A 26,170-nucleotide genomic window follows, 5' to 3' on the forward strand; every position below is an offset into this window, starting at 1 on the left:
ATGGCAACTATCTTCAATAGCAGCACCTTATCTCCTGTATAGGGAACACTGTATTTAATGTTAGTGTCAGTGAGCCATGGGTTAGGTACAATTTTAATTATAGCTATAATTAAGATAGACATGTTTCTCCTTCCTCCTATCTTCACTTGTAGTTTTGATCAATTGTCTCTCCTCCTCCCTTCATGAAATGTTGCTTGACATTTTGTTGTTGCATGGGTGCGATACACCTCCTGGCTCTTTGAACAAATGATTGTTCTTTATGAACTTAAACAGTGAGCGCTACCAGGCTTTAATTGCAGGGAAACAATGCAGTTGGATTCTACGCTTTCAGTCGTGATCGAGCATATAAGCTAGCTAATTTTTCTCCTCCCATGAGCCAGACTTTTGATCCTAATTGTGATAGCCAGGAGTAGTGACAAGGCTTAGATGAGCTAATTTGGAATGGACTGGGATCCAATATGGAGTCACCCACTGCTTTAAACAGCAGAACAACTGGGAATGCTAAATCTGTTTTTTACACTTGTTCGTGGAATGCAATTAATTGTTGTTTCCATGTGATAAACTGTACTCGTAACAAATTTCTGATTATTGTTGGCACTCTTCATCTATATTCATATCGCAGATACAGGTTATTAGCATAACCATAAAAGTACATAGTATTCCAGAGCACAGGTGTACATTTTAAAGGAGTTACGATTTGTAAAGTGTAAGTTAAGAATATGATATCTTAGGAGAAATCTTTCACAGTGTTGTATTATCAAAATAGAAGCTCACATTGAATATTATTGGCAGATTAGTTGTTTTTATTGACCATATTTTTGATTATTTTGATCTGGGAGCTATATTTTATTGTTGCCTTGCAGTTAAATATTCTGTTAAATCTGTTGTGAATAATGTGATTATTAATTTCCTATTGCTTTTTCATAAAGAAGAAATGTAAAATTATTTCAAAAAAAGTTTGTCTTAATGCCAATTTCTACTTGCAAATAAATGTTCTGTTAGTATTTTGAAAATGTTTAACTTTTTTCTGCACTTTTGGAACCATTTTAAGGATTTTTTTTCCTCAATTAAAACTTGAATTGATGTAATTAAAGCTATTTTTTTTCCTTCGTATGATTAGTTCAGCCTCTGACATGGAGTTTTGTGTCATGAGATGTTGCTTGAATCAGGAACCACTATTTGAAGTGCTACAGAGACTCAAAAGTACGATTAAACACACCTCAGAAGACATCACTTCACAATTTGTGTTAAAATTGTTTAAAATTGGAAGAGCGTTTAGGTTCTCCATACATTCTACTCTTTGAGCTGAGAATACGTGAGCAATGTTTTACTTGCATTTTTATAATAATTCAATCACAAAAGCTTCAGCTAATCAAGTTTTCTATTGTAATATGCAGCCTCCTCAAACACATTAAAATGTTGATTGTTTAAGTGCCCAAAACAAGATTAAACACTGCTGTGTAACAGAGCTGATGAACTGTTTTGCTAAATGTAACACTTTTTGATGCAAATATTTTAATTGTTTCTCTCATATCCAGCTCACTATGAAGTAAAGAACAGCTGTCTAAATTTGCATTCATTGGGCATTATATGGTCTACTTCTGTCACCCATCTCATAAGTGCACTGGGTTGCATGTATTAATTCAGAAGGCAGAAAAATAACTGCATTTCAGTGAAGAGAAATAAAGTGCAAAGTTAAAATTCACATCAGACAAATTTTGTCTGGAGTGAAATGAAAGTCCTATCCAGTGTGGTTTCCATTTGGATCCTTCGATATTGGGTCTATAGTTGTGTAGCAGATTCCTCAGAATTTGTGCATGTACTTACATAAATGAAAAACAGATTATCATAGTTTGTGAATTTTCTTTGCAAGTGTCCAGGCTATGCTTGATGTAACTAGTGAGGAGTCATGTATTTATTGAATGCTGTTATACTAAATAAAACAAAGTGCAATTTTGGAAACAAGTGTGCTTGCTTCTGAAATATTTGGTGTATCATGCAACTGAAGCTGGCTCTCAAATGTTATTTTTTCAATTCTGATCCTTTGCAAAATCTGATGGATGTTGGTGTTTGAGCACCCTCTGGAACAAAATATGTAAACGTTTATATGGGGAAATAAAATGGATGACTACTGGCTTTGACGTAGATAATGAAGTGTGAAGCTGGATGAACACAGCAGGCCAAGCAGCATCTCAGGTGCACAAAAGCTGACGTTTCGGGCCTAGACCCTTCAGACCCGAAACGTCAGCTTTTGTGCTCCTGAGACGCTGCTTGCCCTGCTGTGTTCATCCAGCTTCACACTTTATTATCTTGGATTCTCCAGCATCTGCAGTTCCCATTATCTCTTGGCATAGACACTAGGTGTAACAAAGTCTCAGGCATCCCAGTCAACCCTGCAAAGTCTTCCACATTAACAATTTGCAACTTGCGCCAAAATTGGGAGTTGCGTAGGCTAGTCTAATAGCAGCCTGACACTGTCACGCTCTGAGTGTTACCTTTACAGTCAATGTAATGTTGTCCATGCCTTGCACACTTCACTAGCTAATATATTAAAAATACTTTAACCTAAGTGCTTTTTGCAATGAGGCAGACAAAGAAGCACAGAATTTGGTTTGTTGTTCAACTTTGTTTTATTAACCAGATATTTGTTATTAAAACACCATGAGAGCATTTCCCAAATTTCTACAATATTTATTCTCTGCCTAGCTGTGTCTATCTGAGAGAGAATATTACTTGGGCCAAAGGAGATTCCAAGCTACCCAAAGTGGGGTTGACTTTCTCCTGCAAAGGTAGGTCTCGCAGAATAGATGATCTCCGTTTTGAGGTGTGCGCTGGTATTATCCTCCCCCCCCCCCCCCCCCCCCGTCCACCAACTACACTTGAACCTTCCAGAATATTCTGTGGCCTTTGGCCAAATAGGGTCATGATTTGGGTTCAAATTATCCAATGGGGCTGTCCAACAACCCTTCACTGTTGCCATACTGGGAGGTACAAAGTGTACATACTCAGGTAGTCAAGGGGCTAGGAAGTCTGATTGCTGCTTCTCCAATATGCAATCCTTCGGGCTGATTCTAACATGTTTCGCTTGAACTTTTTGTAAACTCTTTGACCATGGTTTTTTACTGTTCTCTGTAGCCAGTAGCTGCTGGCTAATGTTTAGTTTGGCCAGTTTTTTGGCAGGCCCAATTACACTTCCGCAGCTGTGGGTCAATTTAGAATGCCCAATTTTGGACTGATGGTTGCTTGACCAACCAGGTACTCACTTGACCTCAATATGTACTCCAACCGGACATTACCATTCTTGGGTATGATCCTTTCCACCAGGAGGCTAGCCAGAGGGAGGGAATAACCTTGGGATTTCTCACCCTTAACCCCAATCTAATGAAATTTACAATATCAATGAAGTGTGCACAGCAAAATATTATTCTGATTATGATGTGTTTCACCCCTCAGTTTGAATTAGGTTATTTCCATATTGAACAGTATTTGGAAGAAGCACCAAAGGAAGCAAGCATGCATGGTCTACACTCAGTGAGGGAGTTCAATATCCATTACCAAGAGTGGCTCAGAAGCAACACCATTCTGTGAGCAGGTTGAGTCCTGGAGGACCCAGCTGCTGGAGTGTGCTAGGAAAACCAAAGTGGGCCTCGTCCTCAATAATCCACGAGTGGCAGATTGCCTGGAAATTTTTTTTTGTGCATTCTCTTTCAGGATTTCAATTCTGAAAGTGAGGTGCTGAGAATTGGAGACAGTGCTCTCATTGATGCTCAAAGTGTTTCCTATGGATTAATCATACCTTCCTAGCTTCTGTACTCTTTACCTTTTATTTAAAAATCCAAGGATCTGATACATTTTTTAAACAATTTTCTTAACCTGCCCTACAACTTTAACAAATTATGCACAAATACTCACCAGGTTTGCCTGTTCCTGCACGCAAATCAAGATGGTTAAGCTCTCAATGCCTTTTACATCTTCATGCTGGCTCTCAAACAAATATTAGGGTTTTTTTCCAGATTATTATTCCAAACTGCAGAGATTATTGATTTAGTTAGTTGATCTCTTCTAGGTTACTCCACTCATCCCAGGTCAGAAATCGCACAACTCCAGTTATAGTCAACAGGTTTAGTTAAAGGTGCAATGCTCCGAAAACCTGTGATTTCAAATAAACCTGTTGGACTATAACCTGGTGACGTGTGATTTCTGATCTTGTCCACCCCAGTCAAATACTGGCACCTCCAAATCATGACACTCATCCCAGGAATGAGTCGGGTTGAACTATGTTGCATTCTCAGTCAGGCAAGTATGTTTTTTCTTCAGTAAGGAAACAAAGCTGTCTTTATTGTCCTAGTGTGATCTCGTTAAAGTTTTGAAGAATATTAGTAATTTTCCTCTACCCTTATTCCCTCATCCCTTTTTAGCAAAGATGAAATACTATTTTATTGCTTGCTGTATCCTGTGTTATGTCATTCAGTCAATATGTCAGTATGCCTTTGAGAGACATGCTTGTGATATAATCAGTATATCATAATACGTGACCTAAAGGTATAAAGATCTCATATTCCATTTTACCTCCGATCATTTAAAGCATTACACTCTACCATATGAATGCTCCTTTGTTGTAAGTAAATAGTTTAATTTAGTCCAAACACTAATGTACTGAAGCAATGAAATGTTTGTACATAATAGTTAGTTACAATAAATGTCTGCTGGAGTCTTCAATGCTATGATATCTATGCCTAGTTTCTTGTGTTATTGGAGATAACATAAGCATTGTCACATCAAGTAAAATACCCTGTTGGAGGCAAACTGATACCATCTGCATGTTAATTTTCTATGATTGCTGTATACCTAGATCTCTCTAATTAGCAACATTTCCCCTTTTGAAACTTGTTCAAGTTTTTTTTTTGACCAGTTGGATCACTTCACACTTTCATTATGCTCCATCAGTTATGTTAAATAAAAACCAAAAGAACTCTGGATACCGTAAATCAGGAACAAAAACAAAGTTGCTGGAAAAGCTCAGCAGGTCTGGCAGCATCTGTGGAGGAGAAAACAGAGTTAATGTTTCAGTTCTGGACCCAAAACGTTAATTCTGTTTTCTCCTCCGCAGCTGCTGCCAGACCTGCTGAGCTTTTCCAGCAACTTTGTTTTTGTTCCATCTGTAATGTTCTTACCCAGTTACTAAATCTAAATCGTTTTGCAACCTCTGCATTCTCCTCAGCCTTCTTTCACCTAACTTTTGCATTCTCAGCAAACCTAGATATGTTCAATCTCCTCATTTATACAGATTGTAAGCTATATTCTTGAGATATCCTATTAGTTATAGCTTACAAAACTGAGTGGATTGTTTATTCCTAGTTTGTTCTCTGACTACTAACAAATTCTCAATCCATGCTAATGTGTTTGTGTTTATCCCATGAGCCCTGATTTTATTAATATCCTTTTGTGAGGCATCTTAAATGCTCTTTGATTTGGTTGTTTCTGTATTTGAAGATTAAAGTTTTAACATATCTTTGAGTTACTCTGTGGCCTTGCCTCCCGTGCAGTTTATCAGATACAGTGGCTGCAGCATATTGCTACAGGAGTTCCTCTGTCCTTATCTCAAGCATCTTCAGTGGCTCATCACTAGCTTTCCCTCCAGTTTAAGGTCAGAATAGAAATATTAGTTGGTGGTTGTAAAGTGTTCCGTTCCACACTCAAACTGAAGAGGTCCATATCTTTGTGTCACAATATCTGGCTTAAGCTGAAAAGTGGCAAGTAAAATATGTATAAGAAAATTGCTACAACCAAAATGGCAGTTCTCTGTAACTAGTCCCACCACTCCACAAATATCACTACTTAAAATAAAAATATACTCCAGTCTTGATACAGACACTTATGCTTTCTCTATATTAGACTTAGAACTAAAAGATCCAGCAAGCAGGTTTTGTTGTTAAATTCTGTATAATTGATAGATTATAAAAGAAAAGTCATTCAATGAAGATGTAAAATTCAACAGTGCAAACAATTTATGATATGAAACTAGAAATGACACTTCCTTAAATAACCCAATACACATGTACAATCACACGTTTCAGTCAAAGGGAAAGAAATAGGTTTCTCTCTAAAGAGATTCACTCAGAAAAAACACCTTCTGGCCAATGATGTTTAATTTTGAACACAAAAACAGTGCATAGAATGTTTTGATATCTGTCAATCTGATGCTTTTGCTCAAGGTCAAGTCGCTAATAATGTATTGTCTCAGAGGTCTTGCTAGACTCAGTCTACTTAGGAACTACAAAACAGAGAAGTGTTCTTCTGAAAGAAAAACTTTAAAAAGTTAGGTTTTACCTTGATCTCACAACCAAGGTGTTTCAAAAACCAGTGGTATGAGCTGAGCAGCTTATTCTGTAGCTGACTTTCATCAACTGAAATCCATTCCAAACTCCAAACCTGCAAATACTGTTTTCCCTGAAGTGAGTTCAAGCAAATGAGATCTGCAATCATCTAAAACTGTTGTTTCCAAAATACCCCTTACTTAAAAAAAAATCCATGATGTCTCTCTATTGACCTTTTAAAAGAAAACAATGCAGAAACCCACAACCCTTCCAACTCAAGTCCACAAAAGCTGTCAAATTCATAACACAAGTGCCAGGCAATGACCATCTCGAGCACAAGATATTCAACAGCAATACTACAAATAATTCCTCCACAGGCAATTTCTGGGATCAACATTAATTTGAACAGTCACATAAATTCAGATGCTGGGAATACAGCAAGTGACTCAAATCCTAATGTGAGTGGCTTATACAAATAAATCTTGAATGACGCACATCAAATAATTTAGTGATTGGACTGTGGTTCATTGTTGGAGGTTTTTCTGGAAATATGTGTTCCTGCATTCATTTAGTGATGGTGGCCATTGCTGGCAAGGTATTTATTGTTGATTTCAAATTGTCCCTCAGAATGTAATGATGAATATCTTGAATCACCTTCCATGTGATATAGGGAGGGATTTCCAGGGATTTTGGCTCAGTGATGGTGAATGAATGGCAATGCATTTCCAAGTCAGGATGGTACATGACTTGGAGCAGAAATTCCAGGCATTTGTATTCCATATGAGCTAACAATATACCAGAGATTTGTTGGTGGGGGTGGTGTAGTTGAGGTGAGGACTGAATGTGGCCAGAACAACACTTAATAAAACTGCTGGGTCTTCAATGGTGTTGAGTTTTCCAAGTGCTGAGGCTCCGCTCGTACAGCAAAGTGTACCCGATCACATTTCCAATAAATGATTCAAGATGGTGACGTTATAAATCATGCAAACCCTTTATGTACTATTTATAAAGAGATCCATCAGACTGTTTTGTAATTTGTTGTTGGAATATGGTTATCACCGACTCAGCCAGCATGTCTCAAATTCTGCTGCTTCTATTGAGTTCATAGCCAAATTTATTTTTATTTTATTTATGTTTAATGGGTTTCAGGTTGCAATTTCATGACGCTCTTAAATCCTTAATATGGTGAAAAATTCCAAGCAATTGGAGTTTGGTTTGTGTTCAAAATCAAACTTTTGAAACATGCATGAGTAAATAGTCACTGATTCATCAACAAGGATGGTTATTTGTGTTAAACAACATTGTTGCTGAATCAAGAAAGACAATTCATGTATGACCTTTGTACCCTTCAGCATCTAAGGGAATGTGTTGTAGAATTCAACAAAGGCTTAAATATTTTTTATCAATGGCAGTTTGCTACCTGAATATGCACTAACAATGTTGGTTAGGCCTAAATGCAATTAGGTATTACAAATATTGGATTTCACTTCATGTGCAGGTATACTTGTGGCATTAGTGGAACATAAGAAGCAAACAGTAATTTTATTATCTCATTGTGAGCCTCTTTAATCTTTGATTTATTTCAGTAGTATTCTTTATATCTTTGAAAACTGAACCATGTTACAATCTGAGGATTTAGTATGTGATTTTCAGTTTATGGCAATATACAGAAGCATTTAGAAGCCCAGCAGGTTAGAACTCTTGAGGAAGAAGCAGAGTACCTATAAGAATTTATGGTGCTATATTATGCATATGATTTATAAACCATAGTGAAATGGTACACCTATGTACAACATAAATAAATAAATTTGGATGGTGTAATTGAACATAACTCTTAGTGCTCTTTATCATTACACTATCATTAGTTTGTAGATAAATTGGATACCGATTCAACAGATGTGTTGTAAATTGGTGATGATTCAACAATGACTTCTTTACATGTGATTCTGTGGGACGTGATGTGCCGTTCTTTGTATCTTGTCAGCTGACAGTATTCAGAAGCTAGAGAAGATGCAACGGAATATTAGCATTTCCAAAGACCTGCAGTGGCTAATAGTATACAGAACTGTTGCTCACTTGAGCACTGCTATTGTACTGAAGACACAAAGAATCAGAGGGCTGGTAAAGACCTGTCACATCTTGCAGACTAGTAGACAGGGCTGAAGCATCATTGCTTTTTTGGAAGGCCTGTTCTGTGTCCCTCCCCATCCCTCAAAGGCAGTGAATGTTCTCTGAGGTAGGTAAATTTATTCAGTGATACAGAGCGGATGATTCTATTCTGACTTCATGCCTGTACCATTTGTTTCACTGCTTGTTATGGGGATGTGGCAGTTTTCAGAGTTTTGTTTCTAATGATTTCCTCACAGATTTGAAGTTAATGGAGTCCTTGTCTGAACTCAGCAGTGCAGAAATTCTTCTGCTACAAGCTGTGACATGCTCGACCACCTCGGAAGTTTAAACAAGTTGTTTGCGGTTGGGGGGTGGGTGCGATGGTGGGGAAGTGTTGAAAATATATAGCCTCAACGGCACTGAAAATTTGTTATTTGATGGTCACGTGTACATAGTGTTCAGTTCAGCGATCTTTACCCAAAAATTATTTCATTAATTTGTATCCTTTCAAAGTAATTCTGTTTTGGAATCCACAACACATCGGCATTGATTTTTCCCTGAATTGATGTTTAAATTTGAGAGAAATCAAACGCAAGTTACTTTTTTGCAGGAGTTTCAAGAATGAGCCATCTTTGAGCATTATGGAGAATGCGTAAACTAAAATGAACTGTTTTAACGATTCTGTTTATATCAGTTTTATAGTTGGATTCACCATCTCAATGATTGATTGTTTGACATCATTGACTGCAAGCAATGTCAGAGGTTTGTCTAATTTCATGATTACTTCAATCTGACATTCTAAGATGGACTTTATCAGAATAAATAAAGGATAATGAACAGCTATTAGGATGTAAATTGTTTGATATCTGGTTATTTTGTTTGCGTCATAAAACTTAGTTCATTTTTGAGGCGTGCACTAAATTAACCCTCACCCGGTACCACTGGGAAGGAACAATGAATGAGTTAAATTGTGAACTAATCTAAAAAAGTAAAACTGTAGTCAAAAATAAGACTTTCAAAAGCTATTTTTAATGGAATTCACATTAAGACCAAATTGTAAATTCACTATGGAAACATTAGCAGGAGGCAAAATTCAAGAGTTTTACTTATTAGAAATGTTACTTTCCCCTGTCACATTTTTTCGTCCACTCCAGCCCAGTCTTTCAATTGAAAGAATTCGCTTAAGCATTTGACTTCCGCAGTGACTTAACATTGTTCTCAATGGCTTCAGACAGGAGACGGATGTTCGATATTACACCAAGTTGTGATTGTTAACATTTTCCAGGCCTCTCTCTGATCTCTTCCTCCCATTGCAATGCCTCCTTTTGGTACCTATCCTGCTCAGAGATAAAATCGATCCCCATAATCCTTAACCAGCCACGAATTGAGGATTTTTTTTTCTTTATTCTTTTATGGGATGAGAGCATCACTGGCTAGGCAGCATTTATTGCCCATCCCTAGTCACCCAGAGGGCAGTTCAAAGTTAACCACATTACTGTGGGTCTGGCGTCATATTTAGGCCAGACCAGGTAAGGATAGCAATTTCCTTCCCTAAAGGACATGAGTGAACCAAATGGGTTTTTCCAACAATTGACAGTGGTTTCCCAGTCATCATTAGACTCTTAATTCCAGATATTTATTGAATTCAAATTCTACCATCTGCCACAGTGTTATTCAAACCCAGCCCCCCAGAACATTACCTGGATCTCTGGATTAACAGTCAGTGATAATACTACTAGGCCATCACCTCCCCACTTACTGAAATGGCAGTAATAGCTGGTTTCAAAGTTTCTCCATAGATGGGCAAGAAGCGTTTTCAGTGGAATTCTGTTTTGAAGGCCAGAGTTGAAGATCCTTCCGCCACACCTTCAGGCAGCACATTTCCAAATCCTAACCACTTGCTGCATTTTGTAAAAATCGCTTTTGGTTGCCGTTAATTCTTTCGCCAAGCACATAGTTCAGTGTGTGTCTGGGGTTATTTAGATGGCTAAATATTTATATTTTTATATAACTAACTGCATATGTTGTTTGAGTCTTGATCCTAGCCCAACAGGAACTGCCAGCAGTTCTATCTGGACATTCATCTGCTTGATACCATGGGAATGGGTTGGTTAGCACAGTTGGTTTCAGAGCAACACCAACAGTGTGGGTTCAATTCCGATATCAGCTGAGGTTGCCATGATAGACCCTCCTTAACCTTTCCCCTGTCCTGAGGCATGATGACCCTCAGGCTAGATCATTATCAGTCATTTCTCTCTCTAACAAGAGAACAGTCCTCTAGGGCTATGGCAAATTTATCTTACCATATTAGTTGAGATCTAGCCTTTGTATCATTGCCATTCAAATGAAATATGTTACCATAATGTGCCAACTCGTCCACTTGTGTTTCTATTACCTCTGCAGTTTTTTATTTATATGTCTACTACCTCACTTTGTTAATCTTAAACCAAAGTTGTTATTTTCCGATGAATACAGAATGCAGAAGCCCAGGAAACGTTAATGGGGAGGGAACTGGAATTAATGTTTCAGCCTAGTGAAAGCTTCAAAGCGATTATAGATGTCAGGGATTTTAATCAAATTGAAAGGCAGGGAAAGGTGAAGGGGGAGAAAGATCAGATAAGGAAGTCTGTGATCAGGTAGAAGGTAGAAGTGTTTAAAAGAGCAAATGAATCATTTATAATAATAAGGCAAAATACTACAGATGCTGGGAATCTGAAATAAACTGGTACAAAAATGCCAGTAGCATCTGGCACCAACCAACAATTCTGGCCACAACCGGAGCTATAGATCTTTGTTAAAACATTAAATCCTTTTGCTGAATACTGTTGGTCACCTGCCGTTTTAGCTTTTAATTCAACTCCTACTCTGACTTTTCTGTCCTTGGTTTCGAACAGCGTTCTGCTGAAGGTCAAAGGAAAACCATGGAACACAGCTCCATCTTTGGAGAAGGCACTTCAGTGCCATCTTCAATAATTTTAGATCATAACCACAGCCCACAGGAGGTGATGCCTTTCAGTTCTGAATAACAGTTGTACTCGACTCAAAACATTAACTATTTCTCGCTCCACACACTGGCTACCCTACCCTATTATTAGAAACACATTGGAACTGACTACAAGACTCATACAACCTCTTGGAATAATGTTAGCACACAAATCAACAGCCATACTTTGCCAGCTACTCTCAAAAACGAAAGACCCTGTACCCACAATGAGCAGGACAAATGTGATACAAAATACCATGCAGCAATTTCGAGAAGCAATACATAGGACAGATGGGCAGGAACTTGCCACCATGATACATGAACACCAACTCACTGCAAAACGGCATGACCAACTCTCCCTCATTTCTATTCATTCTGACAAAGAAGAGCATCAGTTTAATTGGGACAGCATAGCAATAATAGGACAAGTAAAACAAAGACAACCACAAGAATTCTTGGAAGCCTGGTTTTCAACTACTGGTACTATAAACAAACATGTCGAAACAGAGAGATAGTAGGAACTGCAGATGCTGGAGAGTCTGAGATAACAAGGTGTAGAGCTGGATGAACACAGCAGGCCAAGCAGCATCAGAGGAGCAGGAAAGTTGACATTTCTAGGCCCAAAACGTCAGCTTTCCTGCTCCTCTGATGCTGCTTGGCCTGCTGTGTTCATCCAGCTTTACACCTTGTTATCTCTACTGTCTAAATAGACCCCATTTGCATACCACTACCGAGCAAAACCGGAAACTGAACGATCTGCCATGACAGACCGGACCATTTAAATTCAAAACAAAACAGAAAAACAGCGCTTCAATGGAAGCTTGACAGCAGTGGAGATGTCACCTAAAAGGAGAACAAAATGTTTACATGAAAACCAGTCAGCTTGGTGAACTAACCAACAACTCCAGCAAAGGGATTGCCCAAGCTGTGAAGGGCCATCCCTTTGGGAAGGATTTGTATTGAAACAATGTATTTTTCTGTCTTCAGAATGCCACCGTTCGAGGTCACTTGGTTTAATATCACTTATGCTTACTGCAAAAAAAAGTACCTACATTATCAATGTATTAATGGATTCTCCACACAAACACCATTTACATATTGTTGAATGGTAACAAGTACTTCATTTAAAGCAAAATGCTGCAAATGCTGGAAATTTGAAATAGAAATAAGATGCTAGAGAAAGTCAGCAGGTCTGGCAGCAACTGTGAAGAGACTTGATGTATCAAACTTGAAACATTGATTTTGTTGTTTTCCCCACACATACTGCCAGATCTACTGAGTTTCTCTGGCACTTAATGCTTTTATAACAGTTACCTTGGATTCTCTTGTTTGAAGACTCATAATGTTATATTGTTATGAAGGCACTTTCAATATTTCTTGGAGCACTTAATCATGAAGGTTTATTGAAAAATCAACTTATTACAAGTTTGAGATGATGTCTGGATTGTTTTGTTAAAGATGTATTTGAAAGTTCAATGTCGACATTGGAGGTGTTTTAAGAAGGCTTCCTAGAATCATATTGTTGGTAATAATTATTCTTCTGTAGATCACTGCTACAGTTCCTTGCACAGTGATGAGTAAGTGCTTTGGGAACTGCAATTAATTGGTGAACACAAAACCTGTGAGGAAAGTCTAGGTGATCTTTGTTCTTCCTGAAAAATAAACTCTTATTAAGTTCAGCGTGAAATCTGTTTTTTGTTCTGAAATAACTTATCAACATTGTATTTCCTGAGTAAGCTGTGTCCACGAAGACTCCAGCAATAACCGTGAAGGATTATTGACTTGACAACACACGCCAGAACATCAGAACAGAGATTGGAACATTTTAAGATTGATCCTGAGAGTAACCCCAATAGTGCAAAAGATTTTTTTTTGACGTGAGCCTGCACAGAAAGAAATCTGTTTGTTTGTCTTTTCCTTGAGCATACATGTGTGTATTTCGGGTTACTTACAGAGATGAACATTTATAATTCCATACTATTGCCTGTATACTTTAATCAGTTATTGCATCTTCCTTGAATACCTTTTGTTTTGATTAGGAACCAGCTTATAGATCTTCTTGATTAAAAATCTGACATAGATAAGGTATTTAATTGGCTAACTTGGTAATTGAGAAAAAGTGTTTTCATTTTTACGTTGAGACCTGTGGTGCAGTGAGACTGGGTCAACAGAGCACTCCTTCAATCTTGGTGATAACCATATACAAGTTACAGGAGAACTCCGTGTGCAAATCTTACTCAACTATTACTGTTGCATCTCAGGCTGTATGGCATCATTCCCTCCAGTTAGTACATTGCCCATTAAAACAATATGACAACAATTAACACTTACATTTGACAATCCTCCAAAAGTGCTTCAATTAGAGTGTGACTTGGGTTGTGCCTCATTAACGTTTAATGCACTTTTCTATAAACAGCCCATCGTGTGAGATGATGATTTGCATCTTAATGGTCAACTGTTAAGTAGTATCTGGTGTGATACAACAGTCCTGATTTTTTGGAATGACATTCAATCTCAGATATGCTGCTGATGATCAATAGGCTGAGATCATTCAGGATTTGCTGACATCTCTTTACTCTGAGCTGTTTACCCTTGCCTCCTTCAATCGGCTTCCAGAGAGTCTGCCTCTAGATATCACTATGTTCAGCAACTGCCCTGGAGTTATCTTTCCCAAAGTCCACAATTTTCATGTTTTGTTTTCAGGTGTCTTTGTACTAAAAATATGGACATCCAGCAGGTCACTGAATGAAGCATAAAAATGATCTAATATGATCATAAATGACCTAATAAATACTTTTTTGTACAAAATAAAAAAACATTACAACCAATATGCTATTAACTGGCTCCAATGTGCTTAAACTTTCAAAGCAAAAGCCCCATAAAAAGTATATTCAACATAGAGCTGAAAATGTTTGAGCCTCTTTTGCAATGCAGTTTGTCACATTTTGGGCCTTAAGAAATAATCTGGATCTGTGTCTCCACAGGTTTCTACAGAACCTACATGCAGCAGAGTCTTTACTGAGCACAAAGCACACAGCACAAACCAGTGGTAGAGCATAATACTAAAATATTTGTTAATGTGCCATGCCCTGAGCATCCAATTCAGTTAAAGATCAGATGAACATAAATACTTTAAAAATTGTGTGTCATAATTGGGTTCACTTAAGGTCATCACCAGGAATTACATATTCTCATGGCATTTCCCAGCCATTATACACTCTGGATTGTATTCTCATCTCCGAGTCACAGAGTTCTGGGTCAAGTCCCACTTTAGGACATAAGCAGAATAGTTGCAGCAAATGCTTCAGCACGGTCCTGAGTGTATGCTGCAAGGTCACAGATGACCATCTTTTGGAAGAAATGTCAAGTCATCTTCCTTGCTTGGGTGGATGTAAAGATCCTTTATCAGATTTTGACGAAGAGTGGGTGAATAATATCTGGCGCCCTAGTTAATATTTATCCCTTAATCAACATCACAAAGATAAATTATCTAGTCATTTGTGTCATATTGTAACTAAGCTTTGAATGCATTTCATTGATTGTTAAAGGCTTTGAGAAGCCTATTGATCATGAAAAGCAGTATACAAATGTAAAATTTTATCTTGTTTAACTTGAAATAACATTTTCCTTCTATTTTCAAAGGATTTCTTAATTTTCTTTTGCATTCTAGAGCACTGCAAATGCTTCTCAAAACTAGTCACTGAATTTTACCTGAAATCAGTGAAGTGCTAATTTTGGGAATGTTCATGAAAGGTTTAGTTCCATGAGTTCTATTGAGTTTTCTCACACTAGCTTACCTCATTAGATATCCTCCATGTCTCTGTGCTGCCTGCTTAAACTGTCCTCCATGCAGCAATGGAAGAAGTAATCACCATTGGGATTCCCAACATTGGCACTGTTTTTAAAGCTGAGTCATGCCAGGAACTGCCCTTTGTTGGGCATATAGTCAAAAGGAAATGGTAAAGATAGGTTTCCGATGGCACAAAGGTCAAATGGGTGACAATTCTTTACAAATACAAATTCACACCTGTAAATGTATTGCTATTTTACATTAGCAACTGCCTGCTCAAGTGCCATTTTAATTGCAGCAATGAGAATCAAGTCACCAAGCCTCCATACTGTTAACATCATTCCATCTTGGAACCTTGTTTAAGGAAGTGCTACATTTTCCCTAACATCCAGTATTGCATATCATCTTTTCATTGCTCAATGTGAGACCATCACATGTTGGAAAGCCTTGAAACCATCAACTTTTATTGAACAACAGGAATAGTGGAAAAAGAAGAAACAAAAAGCGGCTTCCATTTCTGGGAAGAATTAAGGACTGATTACATTGCAAGCATCAACAAATTAATAGTTGATGAATGCTAACTGCACCCAGCTCACATATATTGGAAGTAAGTATCCATTAAATACCACCTGGCTTGCTGTGTCCAATGCTGCATTGCTCTATCATGCAGATGGTGATGTTTCTCTCTCTCAAAATCCTTATCTTTCTCCCCAGAAGACTGCTGCAGTCACCCAACTGTTTGGTATCCATCATGCCCCCTCTTTCTGTGTTCCGGTTGTGTGGAGCCTTGCATCCTAGGGTTATGCAGCACACTCTGACTGGATTGTACTGCATGGGATCCTCCTCCAGATTTATCCAAGTATCAGAACCTCACTTTCAGGAAGCCTGTTGCCTTCTCTGTGATAGCCCTGGTGAAAGAAAGGGCTGCATTGTAGTTAGGCTGGATCTCGAATAGAGAATAGCGTGTTGGAGCCATCAGAGTATAGGCCTTATCTTCCAGCAGCCATCCTTGTAAGGTGTCCAGCTCTTGAAATGAAGGAATATGGGAGATCTCCAGTATTTAGGTATCATGGCAGATCCCAGGGAATGTGGCGCAGACTCCCAAGAAGGGTTGTACTTTGATGAAATGGAACCATTTCCAATTGACAGCCAATTGTTTGCAGCATATGCAGTGTGTTTTTCACATAGTCTGCTGGCACATGGTACAGGTACATCGTTGGTAATGCAGAAGACCAGAGAGCCACATGATTGATGACAGCTGACAATGAGGACAAGCTGCCCGGCTTTGTGTTTGCTTTAAACAGAGAGAGCAAGCAGAGAACCCTGAGATGCACCTGGTCTAAACCAGGTAAGGTGAGTATTTGTACACAAAACGTCCTGGCAGCAGTATTTCAATGGATGTTTTTGGAGCGTTGTGTGTTAGGGTTATGCAACACACTCTGACTGGATTGTAGTGCATTCCGATTGATTCAAGTGCCAGACCTCATCTTCAGGAAGCCTAAACCAGGTAAAGGTGAGTGTTTGTACACTAAACATCCTGGCAGCAACATTTCAATAGATGGTGTTGGAGTATTTCAAAGTGCAGAAGTGGAGAGCTATTTTCTGAGAGGGTCAGAGAAATGCCAATAATGATGTAGCCAGGCTGTTACATGCCCAGTGTCAATCCTTGTGGAGGGGTGGAATGCAGGTGGACACTGCTGGGGAATAACATGATATTCTGGTGACTGCTGTCCAAGATGGAGGGCCAGAGGATCAAGTGATGAGCTAAAGCCACCTGCTCTGACATTCGTGTTGGGGATTGTCATTGTCTAGTTCCTGTCCTTGCATGGGAAAATGGGAGAATATCAGTGAGACATGGTTAGGTACTAATGGCTTGTTAATGCAAGCAGAAATATTTCTGCTGCTTCCCAGTGAGATTTAAACCTTGACTGCCCAATCAAACATTCTCCCCAATGTTGAGAATCTAATTTCTTTTAATCTCACCATATTTTCCTACAGATACACTATTGCCCGTGTCATTCAGGGCCTGGGAAGAGTCCACCCTATACTGGGCTCAATATTGCTGGAAAAACCATGTGTTCACATTGCAAGATAATAAAATGTGAGGCTGGATGAACACAGCAGGCCAAGCAGCATCTCAGGAGCACAAAAGCTGACGTTTCGGGCCTAGACCCTTCATCAGAGAGCTTTATATTGCGGCGGGTGCATGGTGGGGGAGGGGCAGGGACAGAGTCAGGATTTGGGAGGCGCAGGAATCCTCTTGTGGGTGGCAGGGGCCCGTGAGTTGGTTGTACTTACGATTTTTGGTGTCCAGTAAAGCTGATTGGAACTGGGTGTTCAGTCTGTGGATCCTGCGGAGGATGAAAAACAGCAGAGGTCCTTTGCTGGTCTGGGAGAGGGAGGCTCTGAGCTGGGGCAGGCTGGATTGCAGTGTGTGGAGGTGCCGGTGCATGGCTGCGAGTGTCTGTTTCAGGACTCGCAGGGAGAAACGCTTCTGAAGGGTCTGAATATTCTGGGTGTAGAGGTGGTCACGGTTGGGACCAAATTGGGAAGGCTGGGCCCGAAACGTCAGCTTTTGTGCTCCTGATATGCTGCTTGGCCTGCTGTGTTCATCCAGCCTCACATTTTATTATCTTGGAATTCTCCAGCATCTGCAGTTCCCATTATCTCTGTTCACATTGCACATTGTTATCCCTGTGGAAGTTGAACATTTAAATGGAGGTGTTTTACAGAAACACTATGAATTATGTGCCTCTAGAATTTGCTGATCGGTTTGGGCTGTTCCAATATTTGTGGTATTCAAATTCATCTTATTCTTACTGTCAACTCACCACAAAAAGTTAAGTCTATTCATTAATACGATAAGTGTTGACAAAAAGCAAAGATCTATGGATGCTGGAAACCTGAAGCAAAGTCATAAATTGCTGGAGAAACTCAGCATGTCTGACAGCATCTGTGGAGAGAAAGCAGAGTTTACTTTTTGTGTCTGATGACCGTTCTTCAGATAATGGTTAGCTCTCTCAACACTGATGGTTCTATGATAGAACAATTGATTCAATCTCATTCCTTCATGTTGTTGTTTGAAAATTTAGAGTTGCCAAGCTTAAATTTTAAAATTCAAAATAAAGTCTGTTAGGAGCTGGGATGCTGCCATGGAAGTTGGGTTGGGTGAAAATCTCTTCCACTGAGCAGCCACTGGCAGGAGGGCCCTTTAGCAGTGGGCCTCACTCTACCACCGGGACACAACTACAACGTATGTCATTCCCAGAAGCCTCTGGGGATATTAAGGCTATATTGGCCCAGCAAGTGGCTGGAGTGATGAAATACTCCACCCTTCTGCCTCCATGGTCTCCCTAACTGGGGCCCAAAACTTAAACTCCCCATCACAGTGGTGAAGAGCAACATTTGTCTCATGAGATCCTAGTTGGCTACATGTCATTTATAGTGATTAATTTAAAAGAAACTGTAATGCTACAGCAGAAGGTATTGAAATTGTTGGTGAATCATCAACATTGGAAAACATTTTGACCTTTGGTAACAAGTTTTGACAAGTAGTTTATAAATTGATCATTGAGGGTAATTAAAAGGAAAAAAAATTGCTGTGTTTGCTCAGAGTGAACATATAATGGAAACATACCACTAAACTAAAGGTCAGATATATATTTGTTTTTATGCAGATATTTGCTATTTTTCAGATTTTGTAATCATGACACATGCTGTAATTTCTAAAACTAGTATGTTTTATGTTCTGTCCAGTGATGCAATTGTTCATTAATACAGTAGGTGGTTAATCAAGCAGATACCAATGTATTGATTGGTTTCATTACTAGCCACTGATTACTGGCGCCTGTTGTAGATGCTATGTAAGTAAGAATTTGCTTCTCTATGGAGTATCAGTTGAAATAATTTGTAAATCGCTTACCAGAAAAGACTTACATTTTTCCAGCTGAAAAATTAGAACTGACAAAACAGATCCGGCCAACAAAATGTAGAATATATACGTTTTTTTGGCTTTTAATGGCAGTATTTATATTATATTCAAATATAATGAAGATGCTTAGAGACAATAGAGTAATGACACATTTTTCCATACATCACTTGTAGTCTAATTAAGATTAAAGAACAACTTTGTTGAACTTCCTGGTTGTGCTGGGAGTTTGCACTTGCAGGTCAATGATTTTCTTTTTAATATACAACTAAGAAAAAGCAAATTAAAGATATCATCTCACTAACTTAATCTGCTTTCTTCTCAGCATCAGCCCTCTTTTTAGGATTATTCTTTGCATACAAGCTTGCAGCCTTGATTTACACATGAGTCCAGAAAGGCAGAATGTTTCACTAGACGCGTAATCCACAGTTAAAGAAAAAATAATGTCAATAGATTAGAGGTGAGGAAGAAGCATTAAGGGGATGCTTGCGGTAGAGACTTCTCTTCATGTGGAGATGAGGAGTACTATGGATGAATGGGACACAAAGAACTGACAATGAAGCAGCTTCCTGATGAAAGAGTTTACTGGATACAAACGAGAGGATTATAAGAATATTCATGACCTGTTTGGCTTGGCAGGTGAGTTTGGCCTCAACAGATCATCCTTTAAGTAAACAGTGCACAAAGAGCTTGGTTACCAGGATGAAAGTGTAGCAACAGAGTTCCTGATCTCCTTAAACAGGACATATGACAGATTCCTACTAATTCCAAGCTGAGACATAGACTGAAGCTTTCATGTTTGAAGTGCTGTACGTAACAAAATCATAGAGTCATGTGATATTCCTTAAAAAAGAGACTTGCTTCCTTGCTGGTTCAATTACAGTGACCAATATTCTTGGGTAAAATACTTCACCTTAAATAACTTTCTGAAACAATAAAGACCACATTAATTTACTCTGAAAGGATTACCAGTGCTAAAAATGTCCATACATATTTGTAAAATGAATGACGTTTAGTGATCAACTAGTTTTCAAACAATATTAACATATTTGAGATTATTAGGAGTGTCAAATAAATTTTTAATTTTAGATAGCTTTCGTATGAATTATGATAGGTTGTACATAAATATTGCAATGTATAGATTAGTGAAACAGTTCAGCCCATAATAAAGATACTTTGTGAGAGGATTCAGAAGTAACCTACTAACAATGCATCATAACTTTTCGCTCAACTGCTTTTGATTAAAAGCTAAGGAATCTTCATAGATTAAGACCATTTGCTCCTTTTGAGTTTCAATATTGTAATTGAAAATATAGTTAGTTTTGCTGTGTGTAAGGAAGGATAATGGTCTCCATGCATAAGTAATCACTAATCTTGCAAAGATCACTACATTAATTTGACATTGAAATGAAAAAGGTAAGATTGCATTTATTCATAGACCTGAAAATTTTCCACGAATGACCAGCTTATGCATTTAAGAGTGTTTGAGACCGTCTAGAAATCAACCACTATGATTGTACATTTCTTCAAATGATTGTTTTGAATTTAACATTTTGATGTAAAACATCTTTCAAATCTGACTAAAGATCTGACAAAATGATATGCAGTGTATTGCTTCCAAATTTGATGACTTTTATCCAAATGGATATAAACTAAAATTGTTTCTTAATTGTTCAGATAAAAGAAGCAAGGAAAATGCAATTGTTTCTGTAGGTTTAGAAATATGTATAGATTACATATTTTAGAACCATGTGTAATTTAGAAATTCATTAATTAACATAAGATTAATTATTTTTGCTTTCATTATTTGAACCAAACACCTGACTTAAAAACAAACTGCATTACTTTTTCCTAAGATTTGTAATCAAGCATCTTCCAAGTATCATTTATCAGGTATTGCTATTGCTGGGTTAATGTTGGAGTTTCACTCAAGATTGGCAAATATTGAACTAATGTCTCCAGCTGCACAGCAGTCTCGAGGTTGTTGACAGCAAGCAGAAACAATCATTGTCTTCTTTGTCCTGGTGGAGTGCATCGTGGTCCGGGTTGTTCTAAGGACTGCAAATTCTGTGTCAACAAACATGGGTTCTGTTGTTATCCATGAAGAAAGTAGAACTTGGAATATTTGCTCAGTCAATTTGAAGTTGTTATTCCCTCTCCTAACAACTATTGTGTGTGTTATTTTACTTCAGTATACTTGAAATGAAAGATTGTTCAAACATTTTGAATTTAGGTAGTTAATTAATAAATTAATTCCTGATCACTTTTAACTTTTCACATTTACTGCGATTTGCTTTTTGATAATTATAGACATTGATGGGCTTCTTAGATTGATAGTTGGTTTATTGAAAATCATGGTGAAAACTTGGATGATACAAATAAAACAAGTAATCATAATTCATTCACCTAAATAAAAACACAATAAAAATGTATCATTACAAAAGGATTGTATAATTTCAGAAAACAAATAACTGTAATAGCTAAAAAAAAGTAGATCTCCTTAAACTCAAATTATATCTTGTCACGTTGAGTTTAAGCTCTCAATCATTTCCGTATTATTTATGAAATATATAGAGTATTGAGGTGTTTCATTATTTACTTGTTCGATAAGTCATAGAATGCCTTTTTTACTTATTTTTAATCACGTTTACTTTTGATTGGTTGTGGCAAAAGATGCTAGTAATGGGAAGTGGAATTCAAGAGTTTTTCAGGAAAATCCAGACGGCCTTCTGCTTTCAGCAACAGGACACAGACTCGGTTGTTTAAATGTATGTATATTACCAAGATTCACTTTCAACTGAGGGGAAAAGGATATTTACATGATGTACTCAGGAGAATGAACCACAGCATATGCGAATGTACTTTGGAGTGAAAAGGATTTGTTCATTTCTTGTTACGTAGCCATAATGGCATAATCTTGCCTCTTCTCTGGATTTTTTCAAACTTCCCTCAGTCCACATTTTAATGTTATCCACCTGTCTGATTATTTTCTTCTCCGATTCTGTTTCTCTCTCAATTGGCTATCTTTCCCATTAATAATACTCAGTGACCCTTTTGATTCCTGAACATCTAATTATGATTTAACCAAGTTATTTGCCTTTCTGCTGACATATCAAAGGTTGCTATCCTTCTAACAGCCTCTTTCTTCAAAGTCCAACTCTTGCATCCACAGAGTGAAATCCACTCCACACCAATGATTGTGCGAGACATTTTCAGCTTCATGCAACAATTTTGGAGTTCCAGACATTACTTATGGCACCAGTGATGTCTCTTAATTTAACCTGGATTTCAGCTCTGGATGATACATTGGTGTTTATTATTAAGCCTAGATACTTGAATTCGTCCACCACCTCTGTCTGATGCTTGCAGTCTTGACTTTTCCAGTGCCATCTGTGGCCAATAAGAAAAAAAAAACATTTATAGGTTTCTGGTTATGGCATTATCTGTTGACAGGTTTTGAATAGTAATCTAGAAAAAAAAATGATAATCCTTGGTGATATTATTTGACTATAGGTCAATTTTCCAACAGGTAAATATTATGATTTAAAAAAGCATTATTCATATCAAAAACAATACCAATGACCCTTTTGTCAGAAATGCTGTCATGTTCCACAGTTCTTGCTTGTCAATAAATGAACAAGTGCAACAATGCCCCTTTAAGCATATTCTGCTTAGAATTCTTCTCATTTCCAATTTTATCTGATATATGTAATTGCCTTTTGCGTTTTTCGTTTTTAAAATTCGTTATATTGATCTTAATAGGGTTAAAACTACAGCTTATCACCCTTGCGTGAAATTTTGGAGACTATGAATCGTTTGTAAATTCAGAAAATAATCATAAATTTTAGCAGGCTGTATCTTGCCTTTTTGGTGAAAAATTGAATTACTATATCCAGAAGTGTTGTAAGAACATGTTTTGCTGGAAACAAACTATGGTCCCATATACTGCTGGTGACATGACCCACCTGATGTTCTTCAGTAATATGGATGCACAGAGCTCCATACCCTGTCAGCATCTACATTTGTTGAGCTGGTAGTATCATGATATTGTTTGGCCCAACTAACTATTGTGATATGAGTATTCAAATTTGAGCAGAGCAGGTCCTGGCAATTCCTGTGTTGCCTAGTCTTGAAAGAAGCAACATGAAGTAGTGAGACAGTTCCTGCTGTGGTGTTACTTAAAGGGGCTGATTGCAGGTAAACTAAATCTTTGGATCTTTTTCCATAGGAAAGTGCCTGAAAGTACTCTTGAGTGTTTTTTGAAGTCTTGTGGGTGCTGTTATTAATGAGTGTTACCACACAGAGACAGCCCCTGGGTCTGTAGTATAACAGCAAGATGGAACAGAGATTCCAGCGAGGCCAAGCTCCTCTGCTCATTTGGAACCAGATTCCTCTATGATAGTGTTAGCAAGTTGCCTGTCAGACCAGCTAATACTCCCAGAATCTCATTGAGTATGTCCTTTTAGTGCTATCCTGTGTGCTGTACTATTGAGTTCCTCAACTAATGGTCGGCACCATGCTTTTCATTGTGTGGCAAATGAACCATGTTTTCACTGTGGGCTGTGCTTGCAGTACAATAATGACCAGTGACTCATCACATCCTGACCCCAACTCCACACTGACCTCCAAAGCCAGTTGGAGCTCCAACTGTCAGGTCATCCCCATGATGCTCATAGAGCTGTCTCTCTCGGTAGGGATTTAGAGTTGAGATGACTTTCTCCCCTATCATGTCTGCTCTGTTCCTTTCTATCAAGTGCCACCTTGTCTTCCAGTAGAGAAAAAAGAATATAAGTGATTTTGGAATAGTTGTATGGGTGATAAGAACACCATGGCTGAGTAACAAAGTATGTGGACGCCATGAGTAATGGGCAGCTTTGAAAGATTTGTGAGGATGAAGTGAAACATCTGAAGTATAGTGTGAGGCTATAATCCAGGAGCGCTGAGGGACATATGGTGAATTGCGTAGAATACAGGGTTGCAGATAATTTCAGATGCCATGCAAAGATGTGTTCGTTAGAGTTGACCACCCACATAAAACAGCATGTGTCACGGCTGCTTGCTCCTCTGATTCAGACTCTGAAAGCTGGCATTCCTCATCACCACTCTGAGGATTGTCTGAAAGGCTTCCTGACTCCCAACAGGACTACTATGCCTCTCTCCTTGTCCAAAAGCACCACTAATGCCTACAAAACCACATTTGTCAGTCAGGATTTCTGTTAGTTTTCATGTTCAGTTGACAAGAGTTGCCATTATTGCAATCTTTTCTTTTCAGCTCCTCCTTATGAGACAGCCAACCTTTAAGGAAGAGCAGGTTGCCTCTACCATGTGGTCATTAACAAAGCTGTCTGGGTCTTCTGTGGTTGTGCGAAGCTTAGCGGAATGAGGAGAGAGCATATTATAGAGACTGGAACTTGTGCTGATATCGTTCAGATTAAGCGGCGGATAAATTTTGTGTTTTATCCATTCTTATTTGAATGGGTTAGACAAACCATGAATCTTTGCCCCTTGTGACCAAAATGAGGGCAATTGAATTTTATGCCTTATGTTTCTCAAGCTCAGAGCATCTAACACTCATCATTGTGGAGTTTTGTTGTTCAATTTTATTGTGTTTGATTATATGAGTCTCTTTACTATTGATACTCATTTAGCTCAATTAGTTAAGGCTGGGGATAAACTCAGAAATAAACAAAACTGAAGAAAGACCTAGAAGCATGGAGTAGACATTTGAAAGCATTGCAAATAATATACATAGAAATTAGGATAATCTCTGCACTGGCCTGAGAGATGTAACTGTAAAAGAAGTCTTTATTTCATGATGTTAGCCTTGAGGAGATTCTAGACTCTAGCATTTCTTAAACAATAAAGTGGCATCACTTCTAAAACCTTGATTGATTCATTCATTGATTTATTGTCAAGTGTACCGAAGAACAGTGAAAAACTTGTTTACAAGCAGTACAGGCAGATCATAGTAAGCAAAGGTATACAGATCAAAAAGATTTAGACAGAGGCATACAGTTTACATTGCACAGGGTATGTGCTAGGCAAGATCAACATTAGCCAGATTAGCATCAGTTAAGGCTAGAGAGCCCATTCATCAGTCTAACAACGGCCGGGAAGAGATTGTTTCTGAACCTGCTGGTGTGTGTCTTCAGGCTTCTGTATCTTCTACCTGATGGAAGAGGTTGTAAGAAGTCATTACCGTGATACGATGGGTCCTTAACGATGTTTCTGAAGCAGTGAGCCATGTAAATATAGTCCACGGATGGAAGGCTGGCTTCTGGTCTGAGCTGTGCACACCACCTTCTGTAGTTACTCACCGTCCTGGACTGACCAGTCACCAGACCAGGCCATTATGCATGCGGACAGTATGTTTGCAGTTGTGCATCTGTGGAAATTGGTGAGGGTCCTTAGTATTTTAGGTAGTCAGTGAAAATGTTTATGTATAAGTTGTGTAGTTTGAAGGGATCTATTGTTCAGAAGATTGACTAGATTCTTTCTCTATGAGAAAGGAATAACAATCTTCCCGATTTTGGGCGGTACTTGCAAACTGGCAGTAAGAATTATCAAGTTATATGAAGGCTGCTCAAAATTTCCAAATCAGCACCACATATTCCATTTAGAGTCATAAATTTATAGAGCACAGAAACAGACACTTTGGTTCAACTTGTCCACGCTGATCAGATATCCTAAATATATCCAATCCCATTGGCCAGCATTTGGCCCATATCCCTCTAAACCCTTCCTATTCTTTTACCCATCCAGATGCCTTTTAAATGTTGTAATTGTGTCAGCCCCCACCACTTCCCCTGGCAGTTTGTTCTGTACACGCGACACCCTCACATGAAAAAGTTGCCCCTTAGGTCCCTTTTAAATCTTTTCCCTCTCATCTTAAACCTATGCCCTCTAGTTTTGGACTCCTCAAACTAGGGAAAAGAACTTGTCTATTTACCCTATCCATGTCCCTAATGATTTTATGAACCTCTATAAGGCCACCCTTCAGCCTCTGATGCTTCAGGGAAAATAGCCCCACTCTTTTCAGCCAT

At 38.3% G+C, this 26,170-nt stretch overlaps 1 protein-coding gene and 1 long non-coding RNA gene across 9 annotated transcripts in view; one reads left to right on the plus strand and one right to left on the minus strand.

Annotated features, from left to right (window-relative positions):
• opa1 (OPA1 mitochondrial dynamin like GTPase) overlaps positions 1–1,965 on the plus strand; it is a 128,173-nt gene extending 126,208 nt beyond the window's left edge. For all 8 annotated transcript variants that reach the window (XM_048542006.2, XM_048542005.2, XM_059651099.1 and 5 more), the window contains one exon: positions 1,121–1,965. The gene's annotated coding sequence lies outside the window, so the exon portion shown is untranslated. The remainder of the gene's footprint in view (positions 1–1,120) is intronic.
• Positions 1,966–25,214: 23,249 nt separating this feature from the next.
• LOC132210537 (uncharacterized) overlaps positions 25,215–26,170 on the minus strand; it is an 83,052-nt gene continuing 82,096 nt past the window's right edge. Inside the window, exon 3 of the long non-coding RNA XR_009446664.1 lies at positions 25,215–25,296. This is a non-coding gene — a long non-coding RNA (uncharacterized LOC132210537). The remainder of the gene's footprint in view (positions 25,297–26,170) is intronic.

The sequence above is a fragment of the Stegostoma tigrinum genome, chromosome 14 (assembly GCF_030684315.1).
Source record: "Stegostoma tigrinum isolate sSteTig4 chromosome 14, sSteTig4.hap1, whole genome shotgun sequence".
In the NCBI taxonomy this organism is placed as follows: domain Eukaryota; kingdom Metazoa; phylum Chordata; class Chondrichthyes; order Orectolobiformes; family Stegostomatidae; genus Stegostoma; species Stegostoma tigrinum.